General features: G+C 46.7%; 1 protein-coding gene across 2 annotated transcripts in view; it reads right to left on the reverse strand.

Moving 5' to 3' along the window:
• GNB4 (G protein subunit beta 4) overlaps positions 1–22689 on the reverse strand; it is a 140100-nt gene that overhangs the window by 75303 nt on the left and 42108 nt on the right. The window contains exon 1 of one of the 2 annotated variants that reach the window (XM_056565241.1): positions 205–223. The exons of the other annotated variant lie outside the window; for it this stretch is intronic. The gene's annotated coding sequence lies outside the window, so the exon portion shown is untranslated. Of the gene's footprint in view, positions 1–204; positions 224–22689 lie in introns of those variants that run through there. 2 annotated transcript variants of the gene reach the window in all.

Raw genomic sequence — 22689 nt, forward strand, 5'->3', positions numbered from 1 at the left:
GCTCAGATCCATTTTGCTAAATTGCAAGGAGCTGTCACATGAGCATAGTCAGCCACACTTGGGTGCCTGTTCCTAAAAAAAGCAGCAAGCATTGTAGATACAGGGGCTAGGCCTCAACCCTCCAGGATGTTAAACTAACAATAAAACACACGGACGAAACAGAAGAGGTCATCTGAGCAGTAAGAGATTTTCCATGCTACTTACTGACACTGAAGCCTAGCAACTCCCAGCAGCAGGAAGCTTTTTCCCCTTCAACACAGGCTGAGCCCACATGACAGACAGTTGCCATGGGATTCACGGGCCTGCGTCAGAAAAAAAAGGAAACTTAACCAGTTCAATGCCTAGAATGCCCCATAACGAATTAGAAATCCTATCGTAAAAAGATGGAATATTCTGAATGCTTTGCAGTACTCATAATAGAAATGTTTACCTTGCAATACATAATAAAATATAAACAATACTGAAATATTCACATTTAAGTCATGAGCCAATTCCTTTACAAAAGCCATATAGTATCCATAGACCAGTGGTCTCCAAACTGTGGACCTCCAGATGTTGCAAAACTACAACTTCCAACATGCCCGGACAGCAAACGGCTGTCCGGGCATGTTGGAAGTTGTAGTTTTTCAACATCTGGAGGTCCACAGTTTGAAGACCACAGCATAATTAGACATGAGCGAATCGAAGCTGATGAACCCTAATTCGTCACAAATTTAATGAAAAATTTGATTTGCGCGAATAGCTTAATTAAACTACATTTACTGTGGTCCAGGCTCCAGGGCATCTAAAATGGCGGTTCCACATGTCAGTAACATGGGGCAAGGAATGCTGGAAAGGCAAAAAAGGCAAGGCGGAAACGAAAGTAGGCGGGATGACCCTGAATCACATGCAGGATGCAGCCTGTCAACAGCCAGTCACCCCTGTGATGTCACAGCCCTATATATTCGGCAGCCATTTTGCAGCTCGTCATATCATTCATTACACTGCAGAGAGATAGGATGGACATCGCTATGTGTGTGTTACACAGAAAAGCTTGTTGCAGCAGCGTTTCACCTCTTAGTCACCTCAGCCTTCTGTAGGACACAGAGCACAGCGTATTTGCACAGAAATTAATTCTTACTGCAGCGATAAACCCCTCAGTCACTGTGCACAGCATTGTATTACAGAGAGGGGCAGAGAGCTGTGTGTTGCCACAGCTGCAGAAACGTTTTCACAACAGGAGGGAGAAATAATTTGTTAGGGCAAATCTGTGTCTTTGTTCCACAACAACTGGTCTGCTGGTTATACTAGTCCATTCCTAATAGTATTTGAGAGAGAGTCTTTTTGCAATTTTGGGCTTAGTATACAGTGACTGTGTCTGCAGCATTGTTGTTTACTGCTGGTGTTGTGGGCAATTTTAATTTTTTTGCGTAATATAGCCATTTTTCTGCCCTCGTAAGTGCATACCACATACCTACATCTAAGTGGTGTACTATTTTGTACCTGTTAATCTGTCAAGGGCCTACATACTGTGAAAGTCCAGGCAAAAGTACTCACCGGCTGGTGTTTTTACTCAGATACTTTTTTAAGTGCACTGTAGCGCATTTTTCTTCTCTCATAAGTGCATACCACATACCTACATCTAAATAGTGTACTATTTTGTACCTGTTAATCTGTCAAGGGCCTAGATACTGTGAAAGGAAGCGTATTGTATTGTATGGGACATGATTACCAAGGATCTGTGCTTAAGTTTGTTGTGAATGTCTGTGTCCTGTGTCCCCCATCACACTGCTGGCTTGTTATTGGGAACTGGCAACTTCTGCTTTCTGTGGCCTCCCTCAGACTACAATCCCCAAGATCTTTTGTTTCAAGGTGGGAGGTGACCTATTTCCCTCACATACAACAGTTGCCCCACCTATTGCAGCACAGCCACGCTCCCTTTGATCACATATTTGCCCGACATCACCTGACATACATGACGTGCATGATGACAAATGCATGTACATGTGTGCCAGTAATGTCATCAAGGGCCTGGCTTCCACACAACAGACAAAGCAGCCAAGCCCCCTTTTTAGCACCTGAATTGTGACATATTGTCTCGGGCCACATAGCAAGCTGGGAAAGGTCCGAGGCAGCACTCATTTTGAAGGCTGCAAAAAATAAACTTTCAGGGAAATGAAAGACTAAGAAATTCGATGCCAGTCACCACCAAAAAAAAAAAGTAAGTGAAGTATATTAGTAACTAGAATAACTTACATTCAAAGGGTAGGGTAGGGTCACACGTAACGGATCCATAGCGTATTTTATGCGCTGCGTATCCGCCGATGACCCGACCCTATATGTCCTGCTCGCAGCGGCAATGCACAGCTCCGAGCAGCCAAACGGGCCTGCGAGTCGCCAGGCGTACTTGCAGTGTACTCACAGATATCACAGAGTGGCATGTGCACGGTGACTCACAAATCCCTGTGTAGCTGCTTGGAGTGACACATTGCCTCTGCGAGCAGGACATGGGGGGAACAGCTGGAGGTACAATATAGGGTCGGGTAAAATACCTTATAAAATGCGCTTCGGATCCATTACATGTGACTCTACCCTTCTGGTGTATTCACAAGTACAGTTTCCTGGGAATATTTAATGCGCAGGATTTTTTGCTACAGATTTTAATGTAAACTAAATAACTAGACACAGCTTTAACCTCTTGGGGATGCAGGGCGTATGCATATGCCCTGCATCCCCAATTCTTAAGGACTCAGGGCGTACCTGTACGCCCTGGTCCCATTTACCGGGTTTAAACCGTTCTCACCAGCAGAGAACGGGTTAAACCCGGTGGGTCCCGGTTGCTACGGGCAGCCAAGACCCACGGCTAATGCTGGGCACGGCCGATCGGGCCGATGCCCTGCATTAACCCTTTTGATGCTGCGATCAAAGTTGATTGCACCATCTAAAAAAAAGAATCCCGGCAGCTCAGCGGAGCCGATCGAGACTATCGTGAAAAAATTGCGATGTCTCGATCAGCTTACTCGACGACGGGAGGGTCCTCACCTGCCTCTCTGTCGTCTGATCGGTGATCTAGGAGCAGCAGAATGGATCAATAGGAATGGATCAATCAGTGTTTTTGGCGATTGAATGCTCAAGCCTGGATCTCATTCATTCGGCGATCAGACAGCACAGGAGAAGATAAGAAGACCTTCTCCTGTACAACAGCTGTTCGGGTTGCTGCGATTATACCGCGGCGATTCCGAACAGCTCCCTGAGCTAACCGGCAACTTTCACTTTCGTTTTTAGCCGCGCGGCTCAGCTTTGAGCGCGCAGTTAAAGGGTTAATATCGCGCGGCACAGCGATCAGTGCCGCGCGCTATTAGAGGCGGGTCCCGTCTTCACTATGACGCTGGGCCTGCTGCGATATGATGCGGGGTCACCGTGTGACCCCGCGTTATATCACAGGACCGGGACCCAGGACGTACCCATACGTCCTGGGTCCTTAAGAGATTAACCCCTTACCTATTAAAAGTTTAAATCACCCCCCTTTCCCCATTTTTTAAATAAAATAATGTAATAAAGAATAAAAATAATCTTTTATTTATAAAAATAATCATGTGGTAGTGATGTGGACGTCCTGTGGCTGGCCGACGGGTGGATCGGGGCGGCGGGGAGTTGACCGATGGAGGCAAGGTTGGTCCCGAAGGAATGCGTTTATTAACTGATCCTCTCTTTCGCATACTTTTTCTTCTCCCTCTCATTCTCTCCACTTCACATGTCCCTCCCCCTTTTCTCTTCTCCCTCTTTGGAGACGCCCGTTACCCTTCTGCTGACCCCAATTTTCCCTCTTTTTGACCTGTTACCCCCGCCCCCCTCCCCCCCCTTGTTTTCCTGTTCCACTTTTCCCCACTTTGATTGTCTTTCTGCTTTACTTACAATATTTTACTCTTTTGCTAGTATGATAAAATATAGTTTGACTGTTTGATCCTGCATAAAACCATAAAAATATTAATAAAAAGCGATCAAAAAGACCCATCGAAACAAAAATGCTACCTATAAAAATTACAGATGACTGTGCAAAAAATTAGCCCTCATACCGCCCCGTACACGGAAAAATAAAGAAGTTATAGGGCTCATAAGATGCCAATTTTAAACATACTAATTTTGGAGCATGTAGTTTATCATTTTTTTTTAAGTATTAAAATAAAATAAAACCTACCGTATATACTCGAGTATAGGCCGAGTTTTTCAGCACGATTTTTCGTGCTGAAAACACCCCCCTCGGCTTATACTCGAGTGAACTCCCCCACCCGCAGTGGTCTTCAACCTGCGGACCTCCAGAGGTTTCAAAACTACAACTCCCAGCAAGCCCGGGCAGCCATCGGCTGTCCGGGCTTGCTGGGAGTTGTAGTTTTGAAACCTCCGGAGGTCCGCAGGTTGAAGACCACTGCGGCCTTCAACATCATCCAGCCCCCTCTCACCCCCTTTAGTTCTGAGTACTCACCTCCGCTCGGCGCTGGTCCGGTCCTGCAGGACTGTCCGGTGAGGAGGTGGTCCGGTGGGATAGTGTTCCGGGCTGCTATCTTCACCGGGGAGGCCTCTTCTAAGCGCTTCGGGCCCGGCCTCAGAATAGTCACGTTGCCGTGACAACGACGCAGAGGTGCGTTCATTGCCAACGTAATTCTGCGTCATTGTCAAGGCAACGCCTCTATTCCGGGCCGGAAGCGCGGAGAAGAGGCGCCCCCGGTGAAGATAGCAGCCCGGACCACCTCCTCACCGGACCACCTCCTCTCCGGACAGCCCTGCAGGACCGGACTAGCGCCGAGCGGAGGTGAGTACTCAGAACTAAAGGGGGTGAGAGGGGGCTGGATGATGTTGAAGGCCGCAGTGGTCTTCAACCTGCGGACCTCCGGAGGTTTCAAAACTACAACTCCCAGCAAGCCCGGACAGCCGATGGCTGCCCGGGCTTGCTGGGAGTTGTAGTTTTGAAACCTCTGGAGGTCCGCAGGTTGAAGACCACTGAGGGCGAATGATGAGAAGAGGATGATGAAGGGGGGGTGTGGGGATGATGAAGGGGGGTGGGGATGATGAAGGGGGGGTGTGGGATGATAAGGGGATGATGAAGGGGGGATGTGTGGGATGATGACAAGGGGATGATGAAGGGGGGATGTGTGGGATGATAAGGGGATGATGAAGGGGGATGTGCGGGATGATAAGGGGATGATGAAGGGGGGATGTGTGGGATGATGACAAGGGGATGATGAAGGGGGGATGTGTGGGATGATAAGGGGATGATGAAGGGGGATGTGTGGGATGATAAGAGGATGATGAAGGGGGGATGTGTGGGATGATGACAAGGGGATGATGAAGGGGGGATGTGTGGGATGATAAGGGGATGATGAAGGGGGGATGTGTGGGATGATAAGAGGATGATGAAGGGGGGATGTGTGGGATGATGACAAGGGGATGATGAAGGGGGGATGTGTGGGATGATAAGGGGATGATGAAGGGGGGATGTGTGGGATGATAAGAGGATGATGAAGGGGGGATGTGTGGGATGATGACAAGGGGATGATGATGAGGATGTTAATGACGGGTCTGGATGATGACAGGGGGGGATGAGGTATTTCCCACCCTAGGCTTATACTCGAGTCAATAACTTTTCCTGGGATTTTGGGTTGAAATTAGGGGTCTCGGCTTATACTCGGGTCGGCTTATACTCGAGTATATACGGTACATAAATTAGGTATCCTAGTAACCATATGGACCTACAGAATAAAGATAAGGTGTCATTTTTACCAAATATTGCAGAAACGGGAGCCCCCAAAAGCTACAAAATGGTGTGTTTTTAATTTTATCCCACAAATATTTTTTTTTGTTTTGCTGCATATTATATTCTAAAATAAGTGATGTCATTGCAAAGTAAAATTGGTGACGCAAAATACAAGCCCTTATATGGGTCTGTAGGTGCAAAATTGAAAGCGTTATGATTTTTAGAAGGAAAGGGGTAAAAAACGAAAATTTGCTGAGTCCCTAAGGGGTTAAATCTGCAGATTCATTCAAATCCTGTGCATTAAATATGCACAGGATACTGTACGTGTGAATAGACCCTTAAAGGCACATGTCTACATTGAATGACCTAATACTACACTGCTTTTAATTTTGTAACCTATAATTGTAAGTAATTACTAAAACAAGGCTTCTGTAATGAAGAGGTATAACAATGCGAAGGAATCAAACAACACTTTTCTTGCCAGCAAATGTAGTATTGGCTAAACAAGAGTTAAATGGGCACTGTCACCAACTTTATTTTTTGATATGTTGTAGTACTTATGTACTACAACATATCTCTAATATACTTTTATTTATTTATTTTTTATTAAAATGGTTTAATTTACATTTGAAAACCGGCCACTAGGGGGTCTCCCTCCTAGTGGCCGGCTGCAGCCTGGCGTGACGTCACGCCTGAAAAAGGACCGATGCGGCCGGGCATCGGTCCTTTTTCATTCAGCCTGCGCTCGCTCCCTGCCTGTCAATCAGACAGGCAGGGAGCGAGCGCATTGGCTCCCCGGCCACTGGCTGGGAGGCCACTCCTCCCGCACATCGCCGCCGCCACCGCTGTCCCTGCACGCCCGCTGCCGGACTCTGCAGTAAGTGTAATGAGGGAACGGGGTATGCGGGAGGGGGGTTTGTGATGGAGGGAACGGGGTATGCAGGGGGGGGGGGGTTGTGATGGAGGGAACAGGGTATAGTGCGGGGGGAGGGAGACGGAGGGGACGGGCTAGCGCCGCATGTAACTAACTAATAGTTTATCTACACAGGGTGCCTCCAGCTGTTTCAATACTACAACTCCCAGCATGCCCTGACAGCCAATAGATGTCAGGGCAAGCTGGGAGTTGTAGTGGTGAAACAGCTGGAGGCGCCCTGTATAGGTGAACTAAGGGCGGAAGTCCCCCCCAGCAGGCATCAGTGAAGTGGTGCCTGCTGGGGAAGTCTGCCTGGTAGTGAGCACACTGCCAGGCAGACAAAAGGCATTTTTAATATAGTAAAAATAAAAATTTAAAGCAGGGAGGAGGTTAGGGATAGATTGGCAATAAGCAGGGACAGAAAAAAAAATAGGATGGTGGGAGCTACTCTTTAAACATTCAGAAAGTCCTTGTGCCCAAAGTTGCATTGGTTGGCTGAACTATTCTGAGAAAAAGAGCAGCGCAGTATGTTTTAAACTGGACAGTACCCCTCTATTGGCAGAGCACAACAGGGCAGGGGCTCAATTTAGCTGGCTGTACTTATAGGCAAAACATTATTGGAGACTTGTAAAATGTAAATGGTGTGGGCTACTCAAAATCCTTTTCAAGAAGCGATACTCATTAGAGATAGATAGATATGCAGATGTAAGCCTTTGTTCACGCCCATTAGAAGCCACCATTGCAGATTCTGTAAAAAAAATCCCTGTTAAAACATCACAAGATATTATACTGTTAAATGCCAGACACCATGACTGAAACTTAATGGACCCTATTAAAGTCAATGGGCTCAGTTGGGTGCCGTTGGTGTCTGGCATGCAGCAGATCCAGTACCACTTATTTTTCTTCAACGGAAAAACAACAGTGAAGTCAGCATAGGCATAAACTTCTCTCTTTATTTGGGGGACAACACTTCTCTGGAGCAGACAGCTGTCAGCCAACTGCAGGTCCAGCCGTAGCACACAGTGAACTCTGATTTCATGTAGAAGCTTACTCAAGATAGCTATGCGCCTCTCAATAAATCTGGTACAACTGTGGCTGCCCATGTGGTAACCTTAGAAGTGTATGCCAGCTATAAGTTGGTGTAGATTTGCACTTCAATATACGCAAGCTACTAGCCATTTAACGCTAAATTGCTACTTTTTTTCCCCAACAAGTGCCCCCATTTGCTGCTTGATAAATTCCCCCTAATGGGTTGTGAGCACCTACAGAATATATCATGCTGCCTACACTATTTTTACCCTGTCAAGATTACCAAAGTTTGAATTGATCCACCAATAACCTAGGCATTGGGATGTCATAGTTGGCACTGTATAAGTTGTCTTGTTTTCTCTTTCACCCATAGTGATGCAATGTGTAACGTTGTTCCTGTGGGTGTCCTGGCACTCTCCCTTGCTGCAGGCTTCCAGTCCTTGCATGTCTTGTTTCTTCTGGCTGCTGCTGCCAATCACTATTTCATGGATTCCTATTCTACCTGATCCTTTCTGTACCGTACTGTTCCTGACATAGACTGCCAATCATAACCTTGCCTCAACCAGCTGCCTGTATTAGACTACTTCTCTGCCTCATCTCTGGGCCACCGTCTAATTCTCCTGTGTATGACCTGGCATGCTGACCACTTTTACCTGCCTGACCCGCCGGTGTCATCCACCAGTACTCCCTGGCCTGCTGGGCCAACAGCTACTGCTTATTGAGCAACTTGGGACCCTCGAGCAGCAGATTACAGAATAAAGAGGTACTTAGATTCTGCTCCCATGCACAGACCAAAGTCAAACCAGTTTAGTAGCATTGCAGGTCCATATCTGTTGTCCATTACACAGTGATCCAATCTTTTATCTCTCTGATCTTTTATATTTTCAATATTTACAGATGATACTAAGCTCTGTAAGATAATCACCATAGAGGAGGATACTATCACATTACAGAGGGATCTGGGGAAGCTGGAAACTTGGACAGAGAAATAGCAAATACATTTTAATGTGGATAAATGTACAGTTATGCACTTGGGCCATAGAAACAAAATGTACAATCATGTGCTAAATAATAAAACACTGACTATTGGTTCTGCTGCAGGTAATGTAGACTGCATAGTAGTGGACCTTCTGCCTCCCCTGGCTAATCTTTGCTCTGTGCCCACTCTATAACTGCCCAGCCCGCATGCCAACAGTGATTACAGGGTGGGACATTTATTTGGATACACCTTAATAAAATGGGAATCGTTGGTGATCTTAACTTCCTGTTTGTGGCACATTAGTATATGTTAGGGGGGGAAACTTTTCAAGATGGGTGGTGACCATGGTGGCCATTTTGAAGTCGGCCATTTTGAATCCAACTTTTGTTTTTCAAAAGGAAGAGGGTCATGTGACATATCAACCTTATTGGGAATTTCACAAGAAAAAACAATGATGTGCTTGGTTTTAACGTAACTTTATTCTTTCATGAGTTATTTACAAGTTTCTGATCACTTATAAAATGTGTTCAATGTGCTGCCCATTGTGTTGAATTGTCAATGCAACCCTCTTCTCCCACTCTTCACACACTGATAGCAACACCGCAGGAGAAATGCTGGCACAGGCTTCCGGTATCCGTAGTTTCAGGTGCTGCACATCTCGTATCTTCACAGCATAGACAATTGCCTTCAGATGACCCCAAAGATAAAAGTCTAAGGGGGTCAGATCGGGAGACCTTGGGGGCCATTCAACTGGCCCACAACGACCAATCCACTTTCCAGGAAACTGTTCATCTAGGAATGCTCGGACCTGACACCCATAATGTGGTGGTGCACCATCTTGCTGGAAAAACTCAGGGAACGTGCCAGCTTCAGTGCATAAAGAGGGAAACACATCATCATGTAGCAATTTCGCATATCCAGTGCCTTAAGGTTTCCATTGATGAAGAATGACCCCACTATCTTTGTACCCCATCAAGACCATACCATCAATGTTTGTGTTCCAACAGTCTTGGAGGGATCTATCCAATGTAGGTTAGTATCAGGCCAATAGCGGTGGTTTTGTTTGTTAACTTCACCATTCACATAAAAGTTTGCCTCATCACTGAACAAAATCTTCTGCGTAAACTGAGGGTCCTGTTCCAATTTTTGTTTTGCCCATTCTGCAGCACCTGAAACTATGGATACTGGAAGCCTGTGCTAGCATTTCTCCTGCGGTGTTGCTATCAGTGTGTGAAGAGTGGGAGAAGAGGGTTACATTGACAATCCAATACAATGGGCAGCACATTGAACACATTTTATAAGTGGTAAGAAACTGGTAAATAAGTCAAGTTATAAAACCAAGCACATCATTGTTTTTCTTGTGAAATTCCCAATAAGTTTGATGTGTCACATGACCCTCTTCCTATTGAAAAAACTAAAGTTGGATTCAAAATGGCCGACTTCAAAATGGCAGCCATGGTCACCACCCATCTTGAAAAGTTCCCCCCTCACATATACTAATGTGCCACAAACAGGAAATTAATATCACCAACCATTCCCATTTTATTAAGGTGTATCCTTATAAATGGCCCACCCTGTACAACCCCCTTCATGGATAGGTACCTGTAGAGAGGAGGTCTGTAGTTCTCCACTCCGCCCGAATTTCTTCAAATCAACTAGATCCAGAAATGTATACAGATTTGTAAATTACTTTTATTTAAAAATCTTAATCTTTCCATTACTTCAGCTGCTATATGCTCCAGAGAATACAGTCCTCTAAAGCATACACCAGCTGATAAGTGCTGTAATGCTTAAGATTTTTAAATAGAAATCATTTGCAAATCTTTATAACATTCTGCTACCAGTTGATTTAAAAATATTTTTTTTTCCTTAGGAGTACATCTTTAAAGATACCCTGGAAAGTCTGCAAACTAAGGTTGCTGCAAATTCTGGCCACTTGTGGGAGGTGGAAAAACATGTTTCTTCTCTGGAAGATGAGTAAACAGCTCTGGAAAAGGCAACGTTGACCAAATGGCCTCTAATGGCTCACTAATATATTTCTTATCCGAATTGCCTCCTCCCGTAAGGCACTCTGTCTTGCTACAGGACACAGTGGTTGCATAGAGGGAAATCAGGATACTGTTTCACCTTCCTTTCTTGATGTTAAAGCATATGCCCCTTCAAGGTATTTCCTCCTACCTGATTAACCTATGGGCCATGGGTTATGAGTCGCCTCATGGATGATGTCAGTTCGTTGTCTCCCCAGGCTGTCATTTCCAAATTCCGTTTGTCCTCCTGTCACATGATGGCAGTTATTTCCTTTTATAAAAGTTTGTGTAACTTAGATGAGGAAGTAGTTGACCATTAGCTAGATGAACCCATAGGGTCACATCCATAACTCTCGTATATTCCAAACTTTGATGCATTTTTCTTAAAGGAGTAGTCCAGTGGTGACCCAGTGGTGAACAACTTATCCCCAATCCTAAGGATAGGGGATAAGTTTGAGATCGCGGGGGGTCCGACTGCTGGGGCCCCCTGCGATCTCCTGTACGCAGCCCCGACAGCCCGCGGCAATCTCCGGCTCTGCCATAGAGATGTATTGAGGGGGCGTGTCGGCCGCCGCTTCGTGCGGGGGTCGACACCCGCTATCTGGCCGGAGCCTGGCCCCCGTACAGAGAGATCGCAGGGGGCCCCAGCGGTCGGACCCCCCGCAATATCAAACTTATCCCCTATCCTTAGGATAGAGGATAAGTTTTTCACCACTGGACTACCCCTTTAAGATTGACTCATTGACTTTATTCTCATTATGGTCTACTTTGATTACAGATGATAATATCTATAGGTGAATGGTCCTTTCCGATCTACAATATACCTGGGGACTTAGGTTGCCCTTTATGCCAAAGGCGTTTCTTTTTTATCAGCTCGGTCCTCCTGAGCAGTGAACAACCAGAACTCCCCAAGGTGCCCCAAATGCTTCACATTGTTCTTTTTTTGTATTAAGATGTTTGTATGCTTCATGGCTCTCTGATTCTACCCTCACCCTTACCATACTGATTATACATCCTAAACTGCTAAGTGGGATAAATAAATTAGATACCGTTAGGTTATGTTCACACTATGGAACTTCTGCACGCAGAATTGCTCTCAGGAATTCCATTGTGTGGACCCTTCTTCTGCATACCCGTTCAAAATACAGAACTTCAGCGGCGGAGAATTTCTTAGGATGAAGTCAAATTTGCTTTAACTTTTGCCATTTTAGCTGATTTATCAAATGTGATTATTTAAAATTTTCGCAAATGTTTGTGCAGTCTCACCCCAGCACAGACCATACATACCGTATTTTTCGTCATATAAGACGCTCCGGCATATAAGACGCAACCAATTTTAAAGCTTAAAAATCTAGAAAATAAAGATTCTGAACCAAATACAATGTAAAGTATAGGACAGTGATCTTCAACCTGCGGACCTTCAGATGTTGCAAAACTACAACTCCCAGCATGCCCGGACAGCCGTTGGCTGTCCGGGCATGCTGGGAGTTGTAGTTTTGCAACATCTGGAGGTCCGCAGGTTGAAGACCACTGGTATAGGAGGTAATACTCACGTGTCCCCGCCGCTCCGGACCCGTCACTGCTCGTCACCGCTGCCCTGGATGTCGCCCTCCATCGCTGTCGCCGCGTCCCCGGGGAGTCCCCGTCGCTCCGGAACGTCTGCTGCCCAGGATCCTCGTTCTCCATCGCCGCCATCATGTCGCTACGCACGCTGCTACGCACGCCGCTCCTACTGGATGACGGGACGGCGTGCGCGACGACGTGATGACGACGAAGGAGAGCGCCAGCCAAGTAGGGGATCCCGGCATGGAGCAGACACCGAGGAGGCAGGTAAGGTCCCTCCCGGTGTCCTGTAAGCTGTTAGGGATGCCGCGATTTCACCACAGCGGTCCCGAACAGCCCGACTGAGCAGCCGGGTTAGAGTCACTTTCGCTTCAGAAGCGGCGGTCAGCTTTGAGCACCACGTCTGAAGGGTTAATACAGGGCATCACAGCGATCAGTCATGTCCTGTATTAGCCGCGGGTCCCGGCCGTTGATGGCCGCAGGGACCGCCAGTTTTAATGTGTATTTGCTGTATAAGACACACCAAGAAAAAGTGTGTCTTATACGGCGAAAAATACGGTACTTACTTAGAGCTAAGTTGTTTATGAAGAACACGCACTTTTAATACATTTGGCACATGTACACATGACATAAGCATAATAAAACAGCCGGAAAATTGACTTGACTTACACATACTATGATAAATTCCCCCCATGTGTGTAAATGAAGACCATTGTGTGTTATGACTTGACCTGATCTTGTAGTCTGCCAAATAGAGCACAAACTGTGATATCTTCATATCATTCTCTTTATCCTTCTTCTGAGTGGTGACTAAAAAAATATGCCGTTTGTTTTCTGGTACCTTCGCTCTGAGAGGAGAACTCCGCACAATGACATGTTGCTTTACTAAAGACATTTCTCCCTCTTCTCTGCTTTGAATTATTTTCAAATGACAGATCACTCTATGGAACTAACCTACTAAATCTGGCTTCAGAAGTATTAGTGGAAGTAATGATGTGAGTACATCTTGTTCCTTAAATATACACATGGTAATTACTACCAGTAAAATAACAACCACAAGGGATTGTCTCCAAGTGAAATAAAACATTTCAATTTAAATCGTTTTCAGTATATTTGAATAATTGGAAAAAATTATCAAAAATCAAATGCTTCATCTGCCTGATAACATATTTATAAGGATCTCTATAAGGGGTACTCCGGTGGAAAACTTTTTTTTTTTTTTTTAAATCAACTGGTGCCAAAAAGTTAAACATTTTTGTAAATCACTTCTATTAAAAAAATCTTAATCGTTCCAGTACTTATTAGCTGCTGAATACTACAGAGAAAATTATTTTCTTTTTGGAACACAGTGCTCTCTACTGACATCAAGAGCACAGTGCTCTCTGCTGACATCTCTGTACATTTTAGGAACCGTCCAACTGTGTTTGCTATGGGAATTTTCTCCTACTTTGGACAGGTCTTAAAATGGACAGAGATGTCAGCAGAGAGCACTGTGCTCGTGATTCAGCAGAGAGCTCTGTGTTCCAAAATAAAAGAAAATAATTTCCTCTGTAGTATTTAGCAGCTAATAAGTAATTTACAAATTTGTTTAACTTTCTGGCACCAGTTGATTAAAAAAAAAAAAAAGTTTTCCACCGGAGTACCCCTTTAACAAAATCTAGCAGCTGCATGCTACATAGGAAATTCTTTTGTTTTTGAATTTATTTTTTGTCTTGTCCACAGTGCTCTTTGCTGACACCTCTGTCCGTGTCAGGAACTGTCCAGAGCAGCATAGGTTTGCAATGGAGATTTTCTCCTGCTCTGGACAGTTCCTGATATGGGTGTCAGCAGAGAGCACTGTGGACAAGACAAAAAAGAAATGAATTTCCTCTGTAGCATACAGCTGCTAAAAAGTACTGGAAGGGTAAAGATTTTTTATAGAAATAATTTACAAATTTGTTTAACTTTCTGGCACCAGTTGATTTAAAAAAAAAAATTAAAAAAAGTTTTCCACCGGAGTACCCCTTTGAGAGAAAATTCTAGAAATTCACTGCAACACTCTTCCAATATGGGCTTTATGGCAGCATGGCCAGAAAGAAGCCACTACTCAAGAAAAAACATGGTTTCCTGCTAAGAAACTGAAGAATGCCTATATATATATATATATATATATATATATATATATATATACACACACACACACAGTGTGTCTAGGCTGCATCTTAACAGAAAAAAAACACCCTGTACTCACCTTCCTGGCTCCTGCACAGACTCCGTTATCATGGCACCCGGTCTCCATTACACAGCACTTCCTGGTGCTGCGGTCATCATGAGACACAGGCACCAGCTGCACCCAGCCTCAGCCAGTGAATGTCTCGTGCTGACCCAAGCACCAGTGAAAATCAGGCAACATGATAACAGAGGCTGTGCGGGAGCCCAGAAGGTGAGTACAGGTTTGTTTTTCTTTGCCGAGGCAGCCTGGGCACATTTATAACAAAAAAAAAAAAAAACATTCCTGTGACACGTGCAATGCTTCTTGACATTCAGTGATGCATACTAAGAAATTTTCTCTTTTGGCTGCATACATATGAAAGTAAAGGCCACATTGACTGCTATAAATGTCCATATTACGGTTCTGTACAAGGTTGCATAGAGTCACAATGAAATTGTGTGCATAAGACCTAATCTGGAATCTTTATTTAAAAAGCATTTTCCAGTCATACCAGTTTCTGTAAAAATTGTCAAAAGTCCTTTATATACAGTATTGTTTTCCAGCTTTCTTAGTCTCCTGGATATCTCATATGCCAAGTTATGCATTGAAATAAGAAGGTAAGTGTAGAAATTGTAATGGATGTCATATTCATCTGTAAAGTGCATTGTTTTTGTCATGCAGTGAAATCTTTTTACTATAATACATACATACAGGCAACTCACATGGAATGCATCTGCTAGTATGTAACCTCAAGCCATGTTAAAGTATGGGTCCTGATGATGCAAAACAAACCAATGGATTCTGATTAAATAATGTACCAAATATGTTATACATAAAATCTTAAATCTTAAAAAATTATATGCAGACTGATATGTCTTAGGTTATTCTCAAATTATACAAATATTGCTCTAGTTCTAAACTAGATCATATTATTATTCAGATATTAAGATAGGCCTATGACATGCTTGGTTTTATTTTCATGAAAACTATGTTGGGTGACACCTAATAAAAACTGTATAGATTTTGCTGTGGTGTATTATGTTATACTGTGTGGTTTCCATGGACACCTTATTTTTGGTAAATGTCAAGTTTAGGGTGCAGTAGACAAGAGAAACCCTGTGACTCTTTAACCCAAGGGCCCATATGCACAGCTAACCACAGAAGTAAGCACAACATTCTCGTAACCTAACATAGCATTTGAGCCGTAAGACTTTCCTCTATAAGCTACATAGGTTACTAGTAAACTGTTATGAGTAGCAGGAATCACCCTGCTATTTTGTACTGACTGCCACATCCATAATTTGTTTCATCATCTATTCATCATCATTCTGTTCCTTTTGTCTATTGATGAATTGCAATTCTTGTCACCTGCATGCATTGATACATGCTTCATATGTTTTATCTCGCCACTGTCTGCTTATCCTATAATTTGGCCCTATTAATAACCTTAGGGGTATCTGAGAGTCACAGGAACTAGTCAAGTAGACAGCTAAAGTCTAGTTTCACCATCTTGCTTCAAGACGGTCTTGTTACATAAAGATGCTTTTACAGAAAAAATCTAGTGTTTTTAGAGTTCTGTCACGTATGGGCAGGGAACAGTGAAGCCCTAACTCACCCACAGCCACTGTCCCTACCTATTGCCTATCCGCCCTTAGTGTAGGATCGACAACCACAATGACAAACCCTCTCTGCTAAGTGCTAGGGCAGAATTGTCAAAATAATAAAATACAAAAACAGTCGGGAAACAGCTGGAGGCACAAAACTAACAGAGATACACTAAGTCGCACATGGTCAAATCAATGTAAGTCTAGCCGAGGTCGGTACCAAGAAATTGAAAAGTACAGGAACGTAGAGCAAGAGAAGAGTCAAGGGAACAGCCAAAGATCAATAAACAAGCAGGTATCCAGTAAGCAGGAGGTGTTAGCTAAGGTATAACCTCACAGACAATGAACTGATCACTGCTCCTAGCTTATAAAGGCAGGTGATCACAGATACACCTTCCTGATGGGTAGCAGAGCTGATAACCCTACCCAGACAACACAGGTGAGCTCCAAGGAGCTCCAGCCCAACTAGAGTCATTTAACTCTTCATGTTTGGCCAGCGCCAGACGTTACAGGTTCTTCCAGAAATGGAGATGGTAAAATCCATCCTCTATTTTTTCAGTATGCTGACTGAAATTTTTGGTTTGGCAGATTGGTTAATAGTGGTGGTTTAGGGCACAAACATGCATGAGTTACTTAATTTTACTTAATCTAAATAGATGGGGGAAAAATGATCAAAGATGTGATTATATTAATACAGAACTGCACTAGAATTACCTAATAAATTTCTGTCTGTGTACAGCCATCACTAGGGGGTTTATATAACCCTACAAACATTCTTCATTTGGTATGGAACAAGGTTGGGTATGGCAGTATTTTTCCTGAAACTAACTACGCTAGGACTTTAAATTTAACCAAATGCGGAGGTCCTTAAGTCTCTCCCAGCAGGGCACTCTCCTGGTCCAGGCGGCTTTACTTACCTTTAAGGGAGAGACAATCCCACAATCTTTTCTTCACTCTTTGGTGACTCTTATTCCTAAACCCAGTAAGGACCCCCATGACTGTGCCAGCTACAGACCCATTGCCCTTCTTAATAACTCTGACCTAAAGTTGTTTAATAAAGTTTTGGCTGCTCGCCTTGGTTTCCTTCCCTCCTTCATTCACAAAGATCAGGTTGGTTTGTCCCCTGTCGCCAAGGAGGGGATATCACTAGACAGGTGTTGGGTCTGATAGACTTACTTAACCGGTGCTCAGAACAGGCCATGGTCCTTAGTCTTGATGCTAAAAAGGACTTTGATAGGCTAAGTTGGCTGTTTCTATTTGCTACCCTTCAGAAATTTGGGATAACAGGGCCTTTTCTGACCGCCTTGCAGGGACTCTACTCTTTCTCTACTGCTTCTATCAAACTGCCTCATGTTACTTCTCCGAGTTTTCCCCTCTTTAATGGCACTAGGCAGGGATGTCCATTGTCGCCCTTGCTCTGTGCCCTTTGTATAGAGCCTTTAGCTGCTTTAATACGGGGTAACCCTGACATCTCTGGAGCTCGCTTACATGATCTGTCTCTTTGCGGATGATGTCCTCCCGACTCTTACCCGTCCTCTTCTTTCCCTTCCTTGTTACGCCGAGCGCTCCGGGTCCCTGCTCCTCCCCGGAGCGCTCACGGCGTCTCTCTCCCTGCAGCGCCCCGGTCGGTCCCGCTGACCGGGAGCGCTGCACTGACATGGCCGTCGGGGATGCGATTCGCACAGCGGGACGCGCCCGCTCGCGAATCGCATCCCAAGTCACTTACCCGTCCCGGTCCCCTGCTGTCATGTGCTGGCGCGCGCGGCTCCGCTCTCTAGGGCGCGCGCGCGCCAGCTCTCTGAGACTTAAAGGGCCAGTGCACCAATGATTGGTGCCTGGCCCAATTAGCTTAATTGGCTTCCACCTGCTCCATGGCTATATCTGCTCACTGCCCCTGCACTCCCTTGCCGGATCTTGTTGCCTTGTGCCAGTGAAAGCGTTTAGTGTTGTCCAAGCCTGTGTTACCTGAACTCTTGCTATCCATCTTGACTACGAACCTTGCCGCCTGCCCCGACCTTCTGCTACGTCTGACCTTGCCTCTGCCTAGTCCTTCTGTCCCACGCCTTCTCAGCAGTCAGCGAGGTTGAGCCGTTGCTAGTGGATACGACCTGGTTGCTACTGCCGCAGCAAGACCATCCCGCTTTGCGGCGGGCTCTGGTGAACACCAGTAGCCTCTTAGAACCGGTCCACCAGCACGGTCCACGCCAATCCCTCGCTGACACAGTGGATCCACAACCTGTAAGCCGAATCGTGACAGTAGATCCGGCCATGGATCCCGCTGAGGTGCCGTTGCCAAGTCTCGCTGACCTTCCCACGGTGGTCGCTCAGCAATCGCAGCAGATTGCCCAACAAGGACAGCAGCTGTCGCAGTTGACCGCCATGTTACAGCAACTTCTGCCTCTGCTACAGCAGCAACCATCTCCTCCGCCAGCTCCTGCACCTCCTCCGCAGCGAGTGGCCGCTCCTAGCCTCCGCTTGTCTCTGCCGGACAAATTTGATGGGGACTCTAGACTCTGCCGTGGATTTCTGTCTCAGTGTTCCCTGCATATGGAGATGTTGTCGGACTTGTTTCCTACAGAACGGTCTAAGGTGGCGTTCGTAGTGAGCCTTCTTTCAGGAAAGGCCTTGTCTTGGGCCACACCGCTCTGGGACCGCAATGATCCTGCCACAGCCACAGTCCAGTCCTTCTTCGCTGAGGTCCGTAGTGTCTTCGAGGAGCCAGCCCGAGCTTCTTCTGCCGAGACTGCCCTGCTGAACCTGGTCCAGGGTAATTCTTCAGTGGGCGAGTACGCCATCCAATTTCGTACTCTTGCTTCCGAATTATCATGGAATAACGAGGCTCTCTGCGCGACCTTTAAAAAAGGCCTATCCAGTAGCATCAAGGATGTGCTGGCCGCACGAGAGATTCCTGCCAACCTGCAAGAACTTATCCATTTGGCCACCCGCATTGACATGCGTTTTTCTGAGAGACATCAGGAGCTCCGCCAGGGAAAAGACTTAGATCTCTGGGCACCTCTCCCACAGCATCCTTTGCAGTCTACGCCTGGGCCTCCCGCCGAGGAGGCCATGCAAGTGGATCGGTCTCGCCTGACCCAGGAAGAGAGGAATCACCGTAGGGAAGAAAATCTTTGTCTGTACTGTGCCAGTACCGAGCATTTCTTGGTGGATTGCCCTATTCGTCCTCCACGTCTGGGAAACGCACGCACGCACCCAGCTCACGTGGGTGTGGCGTCTCTTGGTTCAAAGTCTGCTTCTCCACGTCTCACGGTACCCGTGCGGATGTGTCCTTCAGCCAACTCCTCCCTCTCAGCCGTGGCCTGCTTGGACTCTGGTGCCTCTGGGAATTTTATTCTGGATTCTTTTGTGAATAAATTCTGCCTCCCGGTGACCCGTCTCGTCAAGCCGCTTTACATTTCCGCGGTCAACGGAGTCAGATTGGATTGCACCGTGCATTACCGCACAGAACCCCTCTTGATGTGTATTGGACCCCATCACGAAGTGATTGAGTTCTTCGTCCTTCCCAACTGTACCTCTGAGGTCCTCCTCGGTCTGCCATGGCTCCGGCTTCATTCTCCCACCCTTGACTGGACCACCGGGGAGATCAAGAACTGGGACTCTGCTTGCCATAGGAAGTGCCTCTCCCTCCCTCCCAGTCCCGTCAGGCAGGCCTCAGTGCCTCCTCATGGCCCCCGTCCTGGTGACACACTGCCCCGTGCCAGGCTTCGCCCTCTGCCCTCCCTCCCCATTCCCACTCCTGCTGTACTGCCTGCTGTTGAGGAAACCCTCCATTCTTTCCCGGTGTCCTCGTCCCAGGTAAAGCAGTTGTCGGACAAAAAAAGGGGGAGACCTAAGGGGGGGGGGGTACTGTTACGCCGAGCGCTCCGGGTCCCTGCTCCTCCCCGGAGCGCTCACGGCGTCTCTCTCCCTGCAGCGCCCCGGTCGGTCCCGCTGACCGGGAGCGCTGCACTGACATGGCCGTCGGGGATGCGATTCGCACAGCGGGACGCGCCCGCTCGCGAATCGCATCCCAAGTCACTTACCCGTCCCGGTCCCCTGCTGTCATGTGCTGGCGCGCGCGGCTCCGCTCTCTAGGGCGCGCGCGCCAGCTCTCTGAGACTTAAAGGGCCAGTGCACCAATGATTGGTGCCTGGCCCAATTAGCTTAATTGGCTTCCACCTGCTCCCTGGCTATATCTGCTCACTGCCCCTGCACTCCCTTGCCGGATCTTGTTGCCTTGTGCCAGTGAAAGCGTTTAGTGTTGTCCAAGCCTGTGTTACCTGAACTCTTGCTATCCATCTTGACTACGAACCTTGCCGCCTGCCCCGACCTTCTGCTACGTCTGACCTTGCCTCTGCCTAGTCCTTCTGTCCCACGCCTTCTCAGCAGTCAGCGAGGTTGAGCCGTTGCTAGTGGATACGACCTGGTTGCTACTGCCGCAGCAAGACCATCCCGCTTTGCGGCGGGCTCTGGTGAACACCAGTAGCCTCTTAGAACCGGTCCACCAGCACGGTCCACGCCAATCCCTCGCTGACACAGTGGATCCACAACCTGTAAGCCGAATCGTGACATTCCTGCTCTTTACCAGACCTTACACTCTTATGGGCTGGTTTTGGGCTACAAGGTAAATCTCTAAGACTGAAGCCATGCATCTGAATCTCTCTTCCTCTCTGTCCTTCCTCCTACAGGCTAACTTCCTCTTCAGGTTGTCCCCCTCTAAGCTCAAATACCTTGGGGTTTCCATTAATCTCTTATTATGCTTCTCTCTATTCTACCAACTTCCCTCCCTTGTTTCAAGAACTTAGGGGTCTTCTAGAAAAACGGAGGTCTCAATATATTTTGTTTTTCGGGCGCATAGCTGCTGTTAAAATGAGGATCCTCCCTAAATTGCTGTATTTTTTTGAGACTCTCCCCATCCGGGTCACCCTTTCGGCACTTCGCTCCTTCCAATCCGCTATTTTCTGTTTTATCTAGGATGCCAAGAGGCATCGCCTCCCTATGTCCGTTATGTTGGCCAGTCGTTCCTTCGGAGGTATGGCAGTACCAGATGGAGTTGGAAAAGCTCTAATTGGCCCATCTTCATCCTAACTCTCTTCTCTTTCCTCCCCCTCTTTAGGCCCTGTTTTGGGCCCGATGGCCTTCTCTCGGTATGTCTGGAATTATTGCTCAGTCAAGTTTAAATTGGCCTCCTTATCTTCCCCATGAGGTCGTTTCTTTACCATCCTAGCTTCCCCGTAGCATTAACCTCTGCTATGGTGCGGGAATGGGGTTCGAGGGGACTTATCTGTTGGGCCGATGTGGTGCATTTCAGTTCTCGCACCCTTTAACCCTTTGAACAGCTAGTGTCTCAGAATGGTCTTCCCTCCTCTGAGCGGTTTCATTACCTCCAACTTAGTCATTATATGTCCTCTTCAGTGAGCTCTCTGACGATTTCTCTGCGGCTTTAAGCAATTGTGCCGTCGGAGACTGCAAGAGAAAGGCCTCCATTCGGCCATTTACTCTATTCTCAACTCTCCCATCGGAGGGGCTGCACCTAATCATTGTTATATGAGCCACTGGGAGGAGGATTTGAATACCAATAAGATGATTTGGGAAAGGGCCTCTAAGGCCTCAATTTGTACGGCTTATAAGGAGACCCAATTTAAAGGGGTACTCCGCCCCTAGACATCTTATCCCCTATCCAAAGGATAGGGGATAAGATGTCAGATCGCCGCGGTCCCGCTGCTGGGGAGCCCTGGGATCCCCGCTGCGGCACTGCGCTATCATTACAGCACAGAGCGAGTTCGCTCTGCACGTAATGACGCGCAATACAGGGGCCGGAGCATCGTTACGTCACGGCTACGCCCCTCGTGATGTCACAGCCCGCCCCTTTCAATACAAGTCTATGGGAGGGGGCATGGCGGTAGTCACGGCCCCTGCCATAGACTTGCATTAAGGGGACAGGCCGTGATGTCACGAGGGACGGAGCTATGACGTCACGCGGCTCCGTCCCCTGTATCGCCCGTCATTACGCACAGAGCGAACTCGCTCTGTGCTGTAATGATAGCGGGGTGCCACAGCGGGGATCCCGGGGATCCCCAGCAGCGGCACTGCAGTGATCTGACATCTTATCCTACCCCCGAACTCCTCAACAGACTAAACCCTTCTTTCCCTCCACAGTGCTGGCATTGTGGGGTTGGAATTGGATCCACATTTCACATTTTGTGGTCCTGCCCACGTATATTGGGATTCTGGAGAGTGGTGGCTCGTTTAATTGGCTCGGTTCTGAGGATTACAGTCCCACTTGATCCCTTAGTGTATCTCCTACATCTGTCCCATGGGGCCTTATCCAAAATTTTTTTTTTATTATTTATGCATATTGTGCTGGCTGCTAAAACATTAATTGCTAAATATTGGAAGAATACGTGTTCCCCATCCGAAAGTGACCTTCTAGCCCGGATCCGTGAGATCTGATCGCAGGAGTCTCTGACTGCCTCACTGAATAACACTATGCTGTTTTTTCTCTCTGTATGGGATCCATGGGATCGCTTTACTGATCATCAGCCTCCCTGAGTAGCCTCCCTATTCCCCCTCCTTTTGTTCTCCCCTCTTTTTTGTCTTTTTGTCTTTGTTTGTACCCGTTTTATGTTGTGCTGGTCCTGTGTATGTCTTTTGT

This window comes from Hyla sarda, chromosome 3 (genome assembly GCF_029499605.1).
Source record: "Hyla sarda isolate aHylSar1 chromosome 3, aHylSar1.hap1, whole genome shotgun sequence".
Lineage (NCBI taxonomy): Eukaryota > Metazoa > Chordata > Amphibia > Anura > Hylidae > Hyla > Hyla sarda.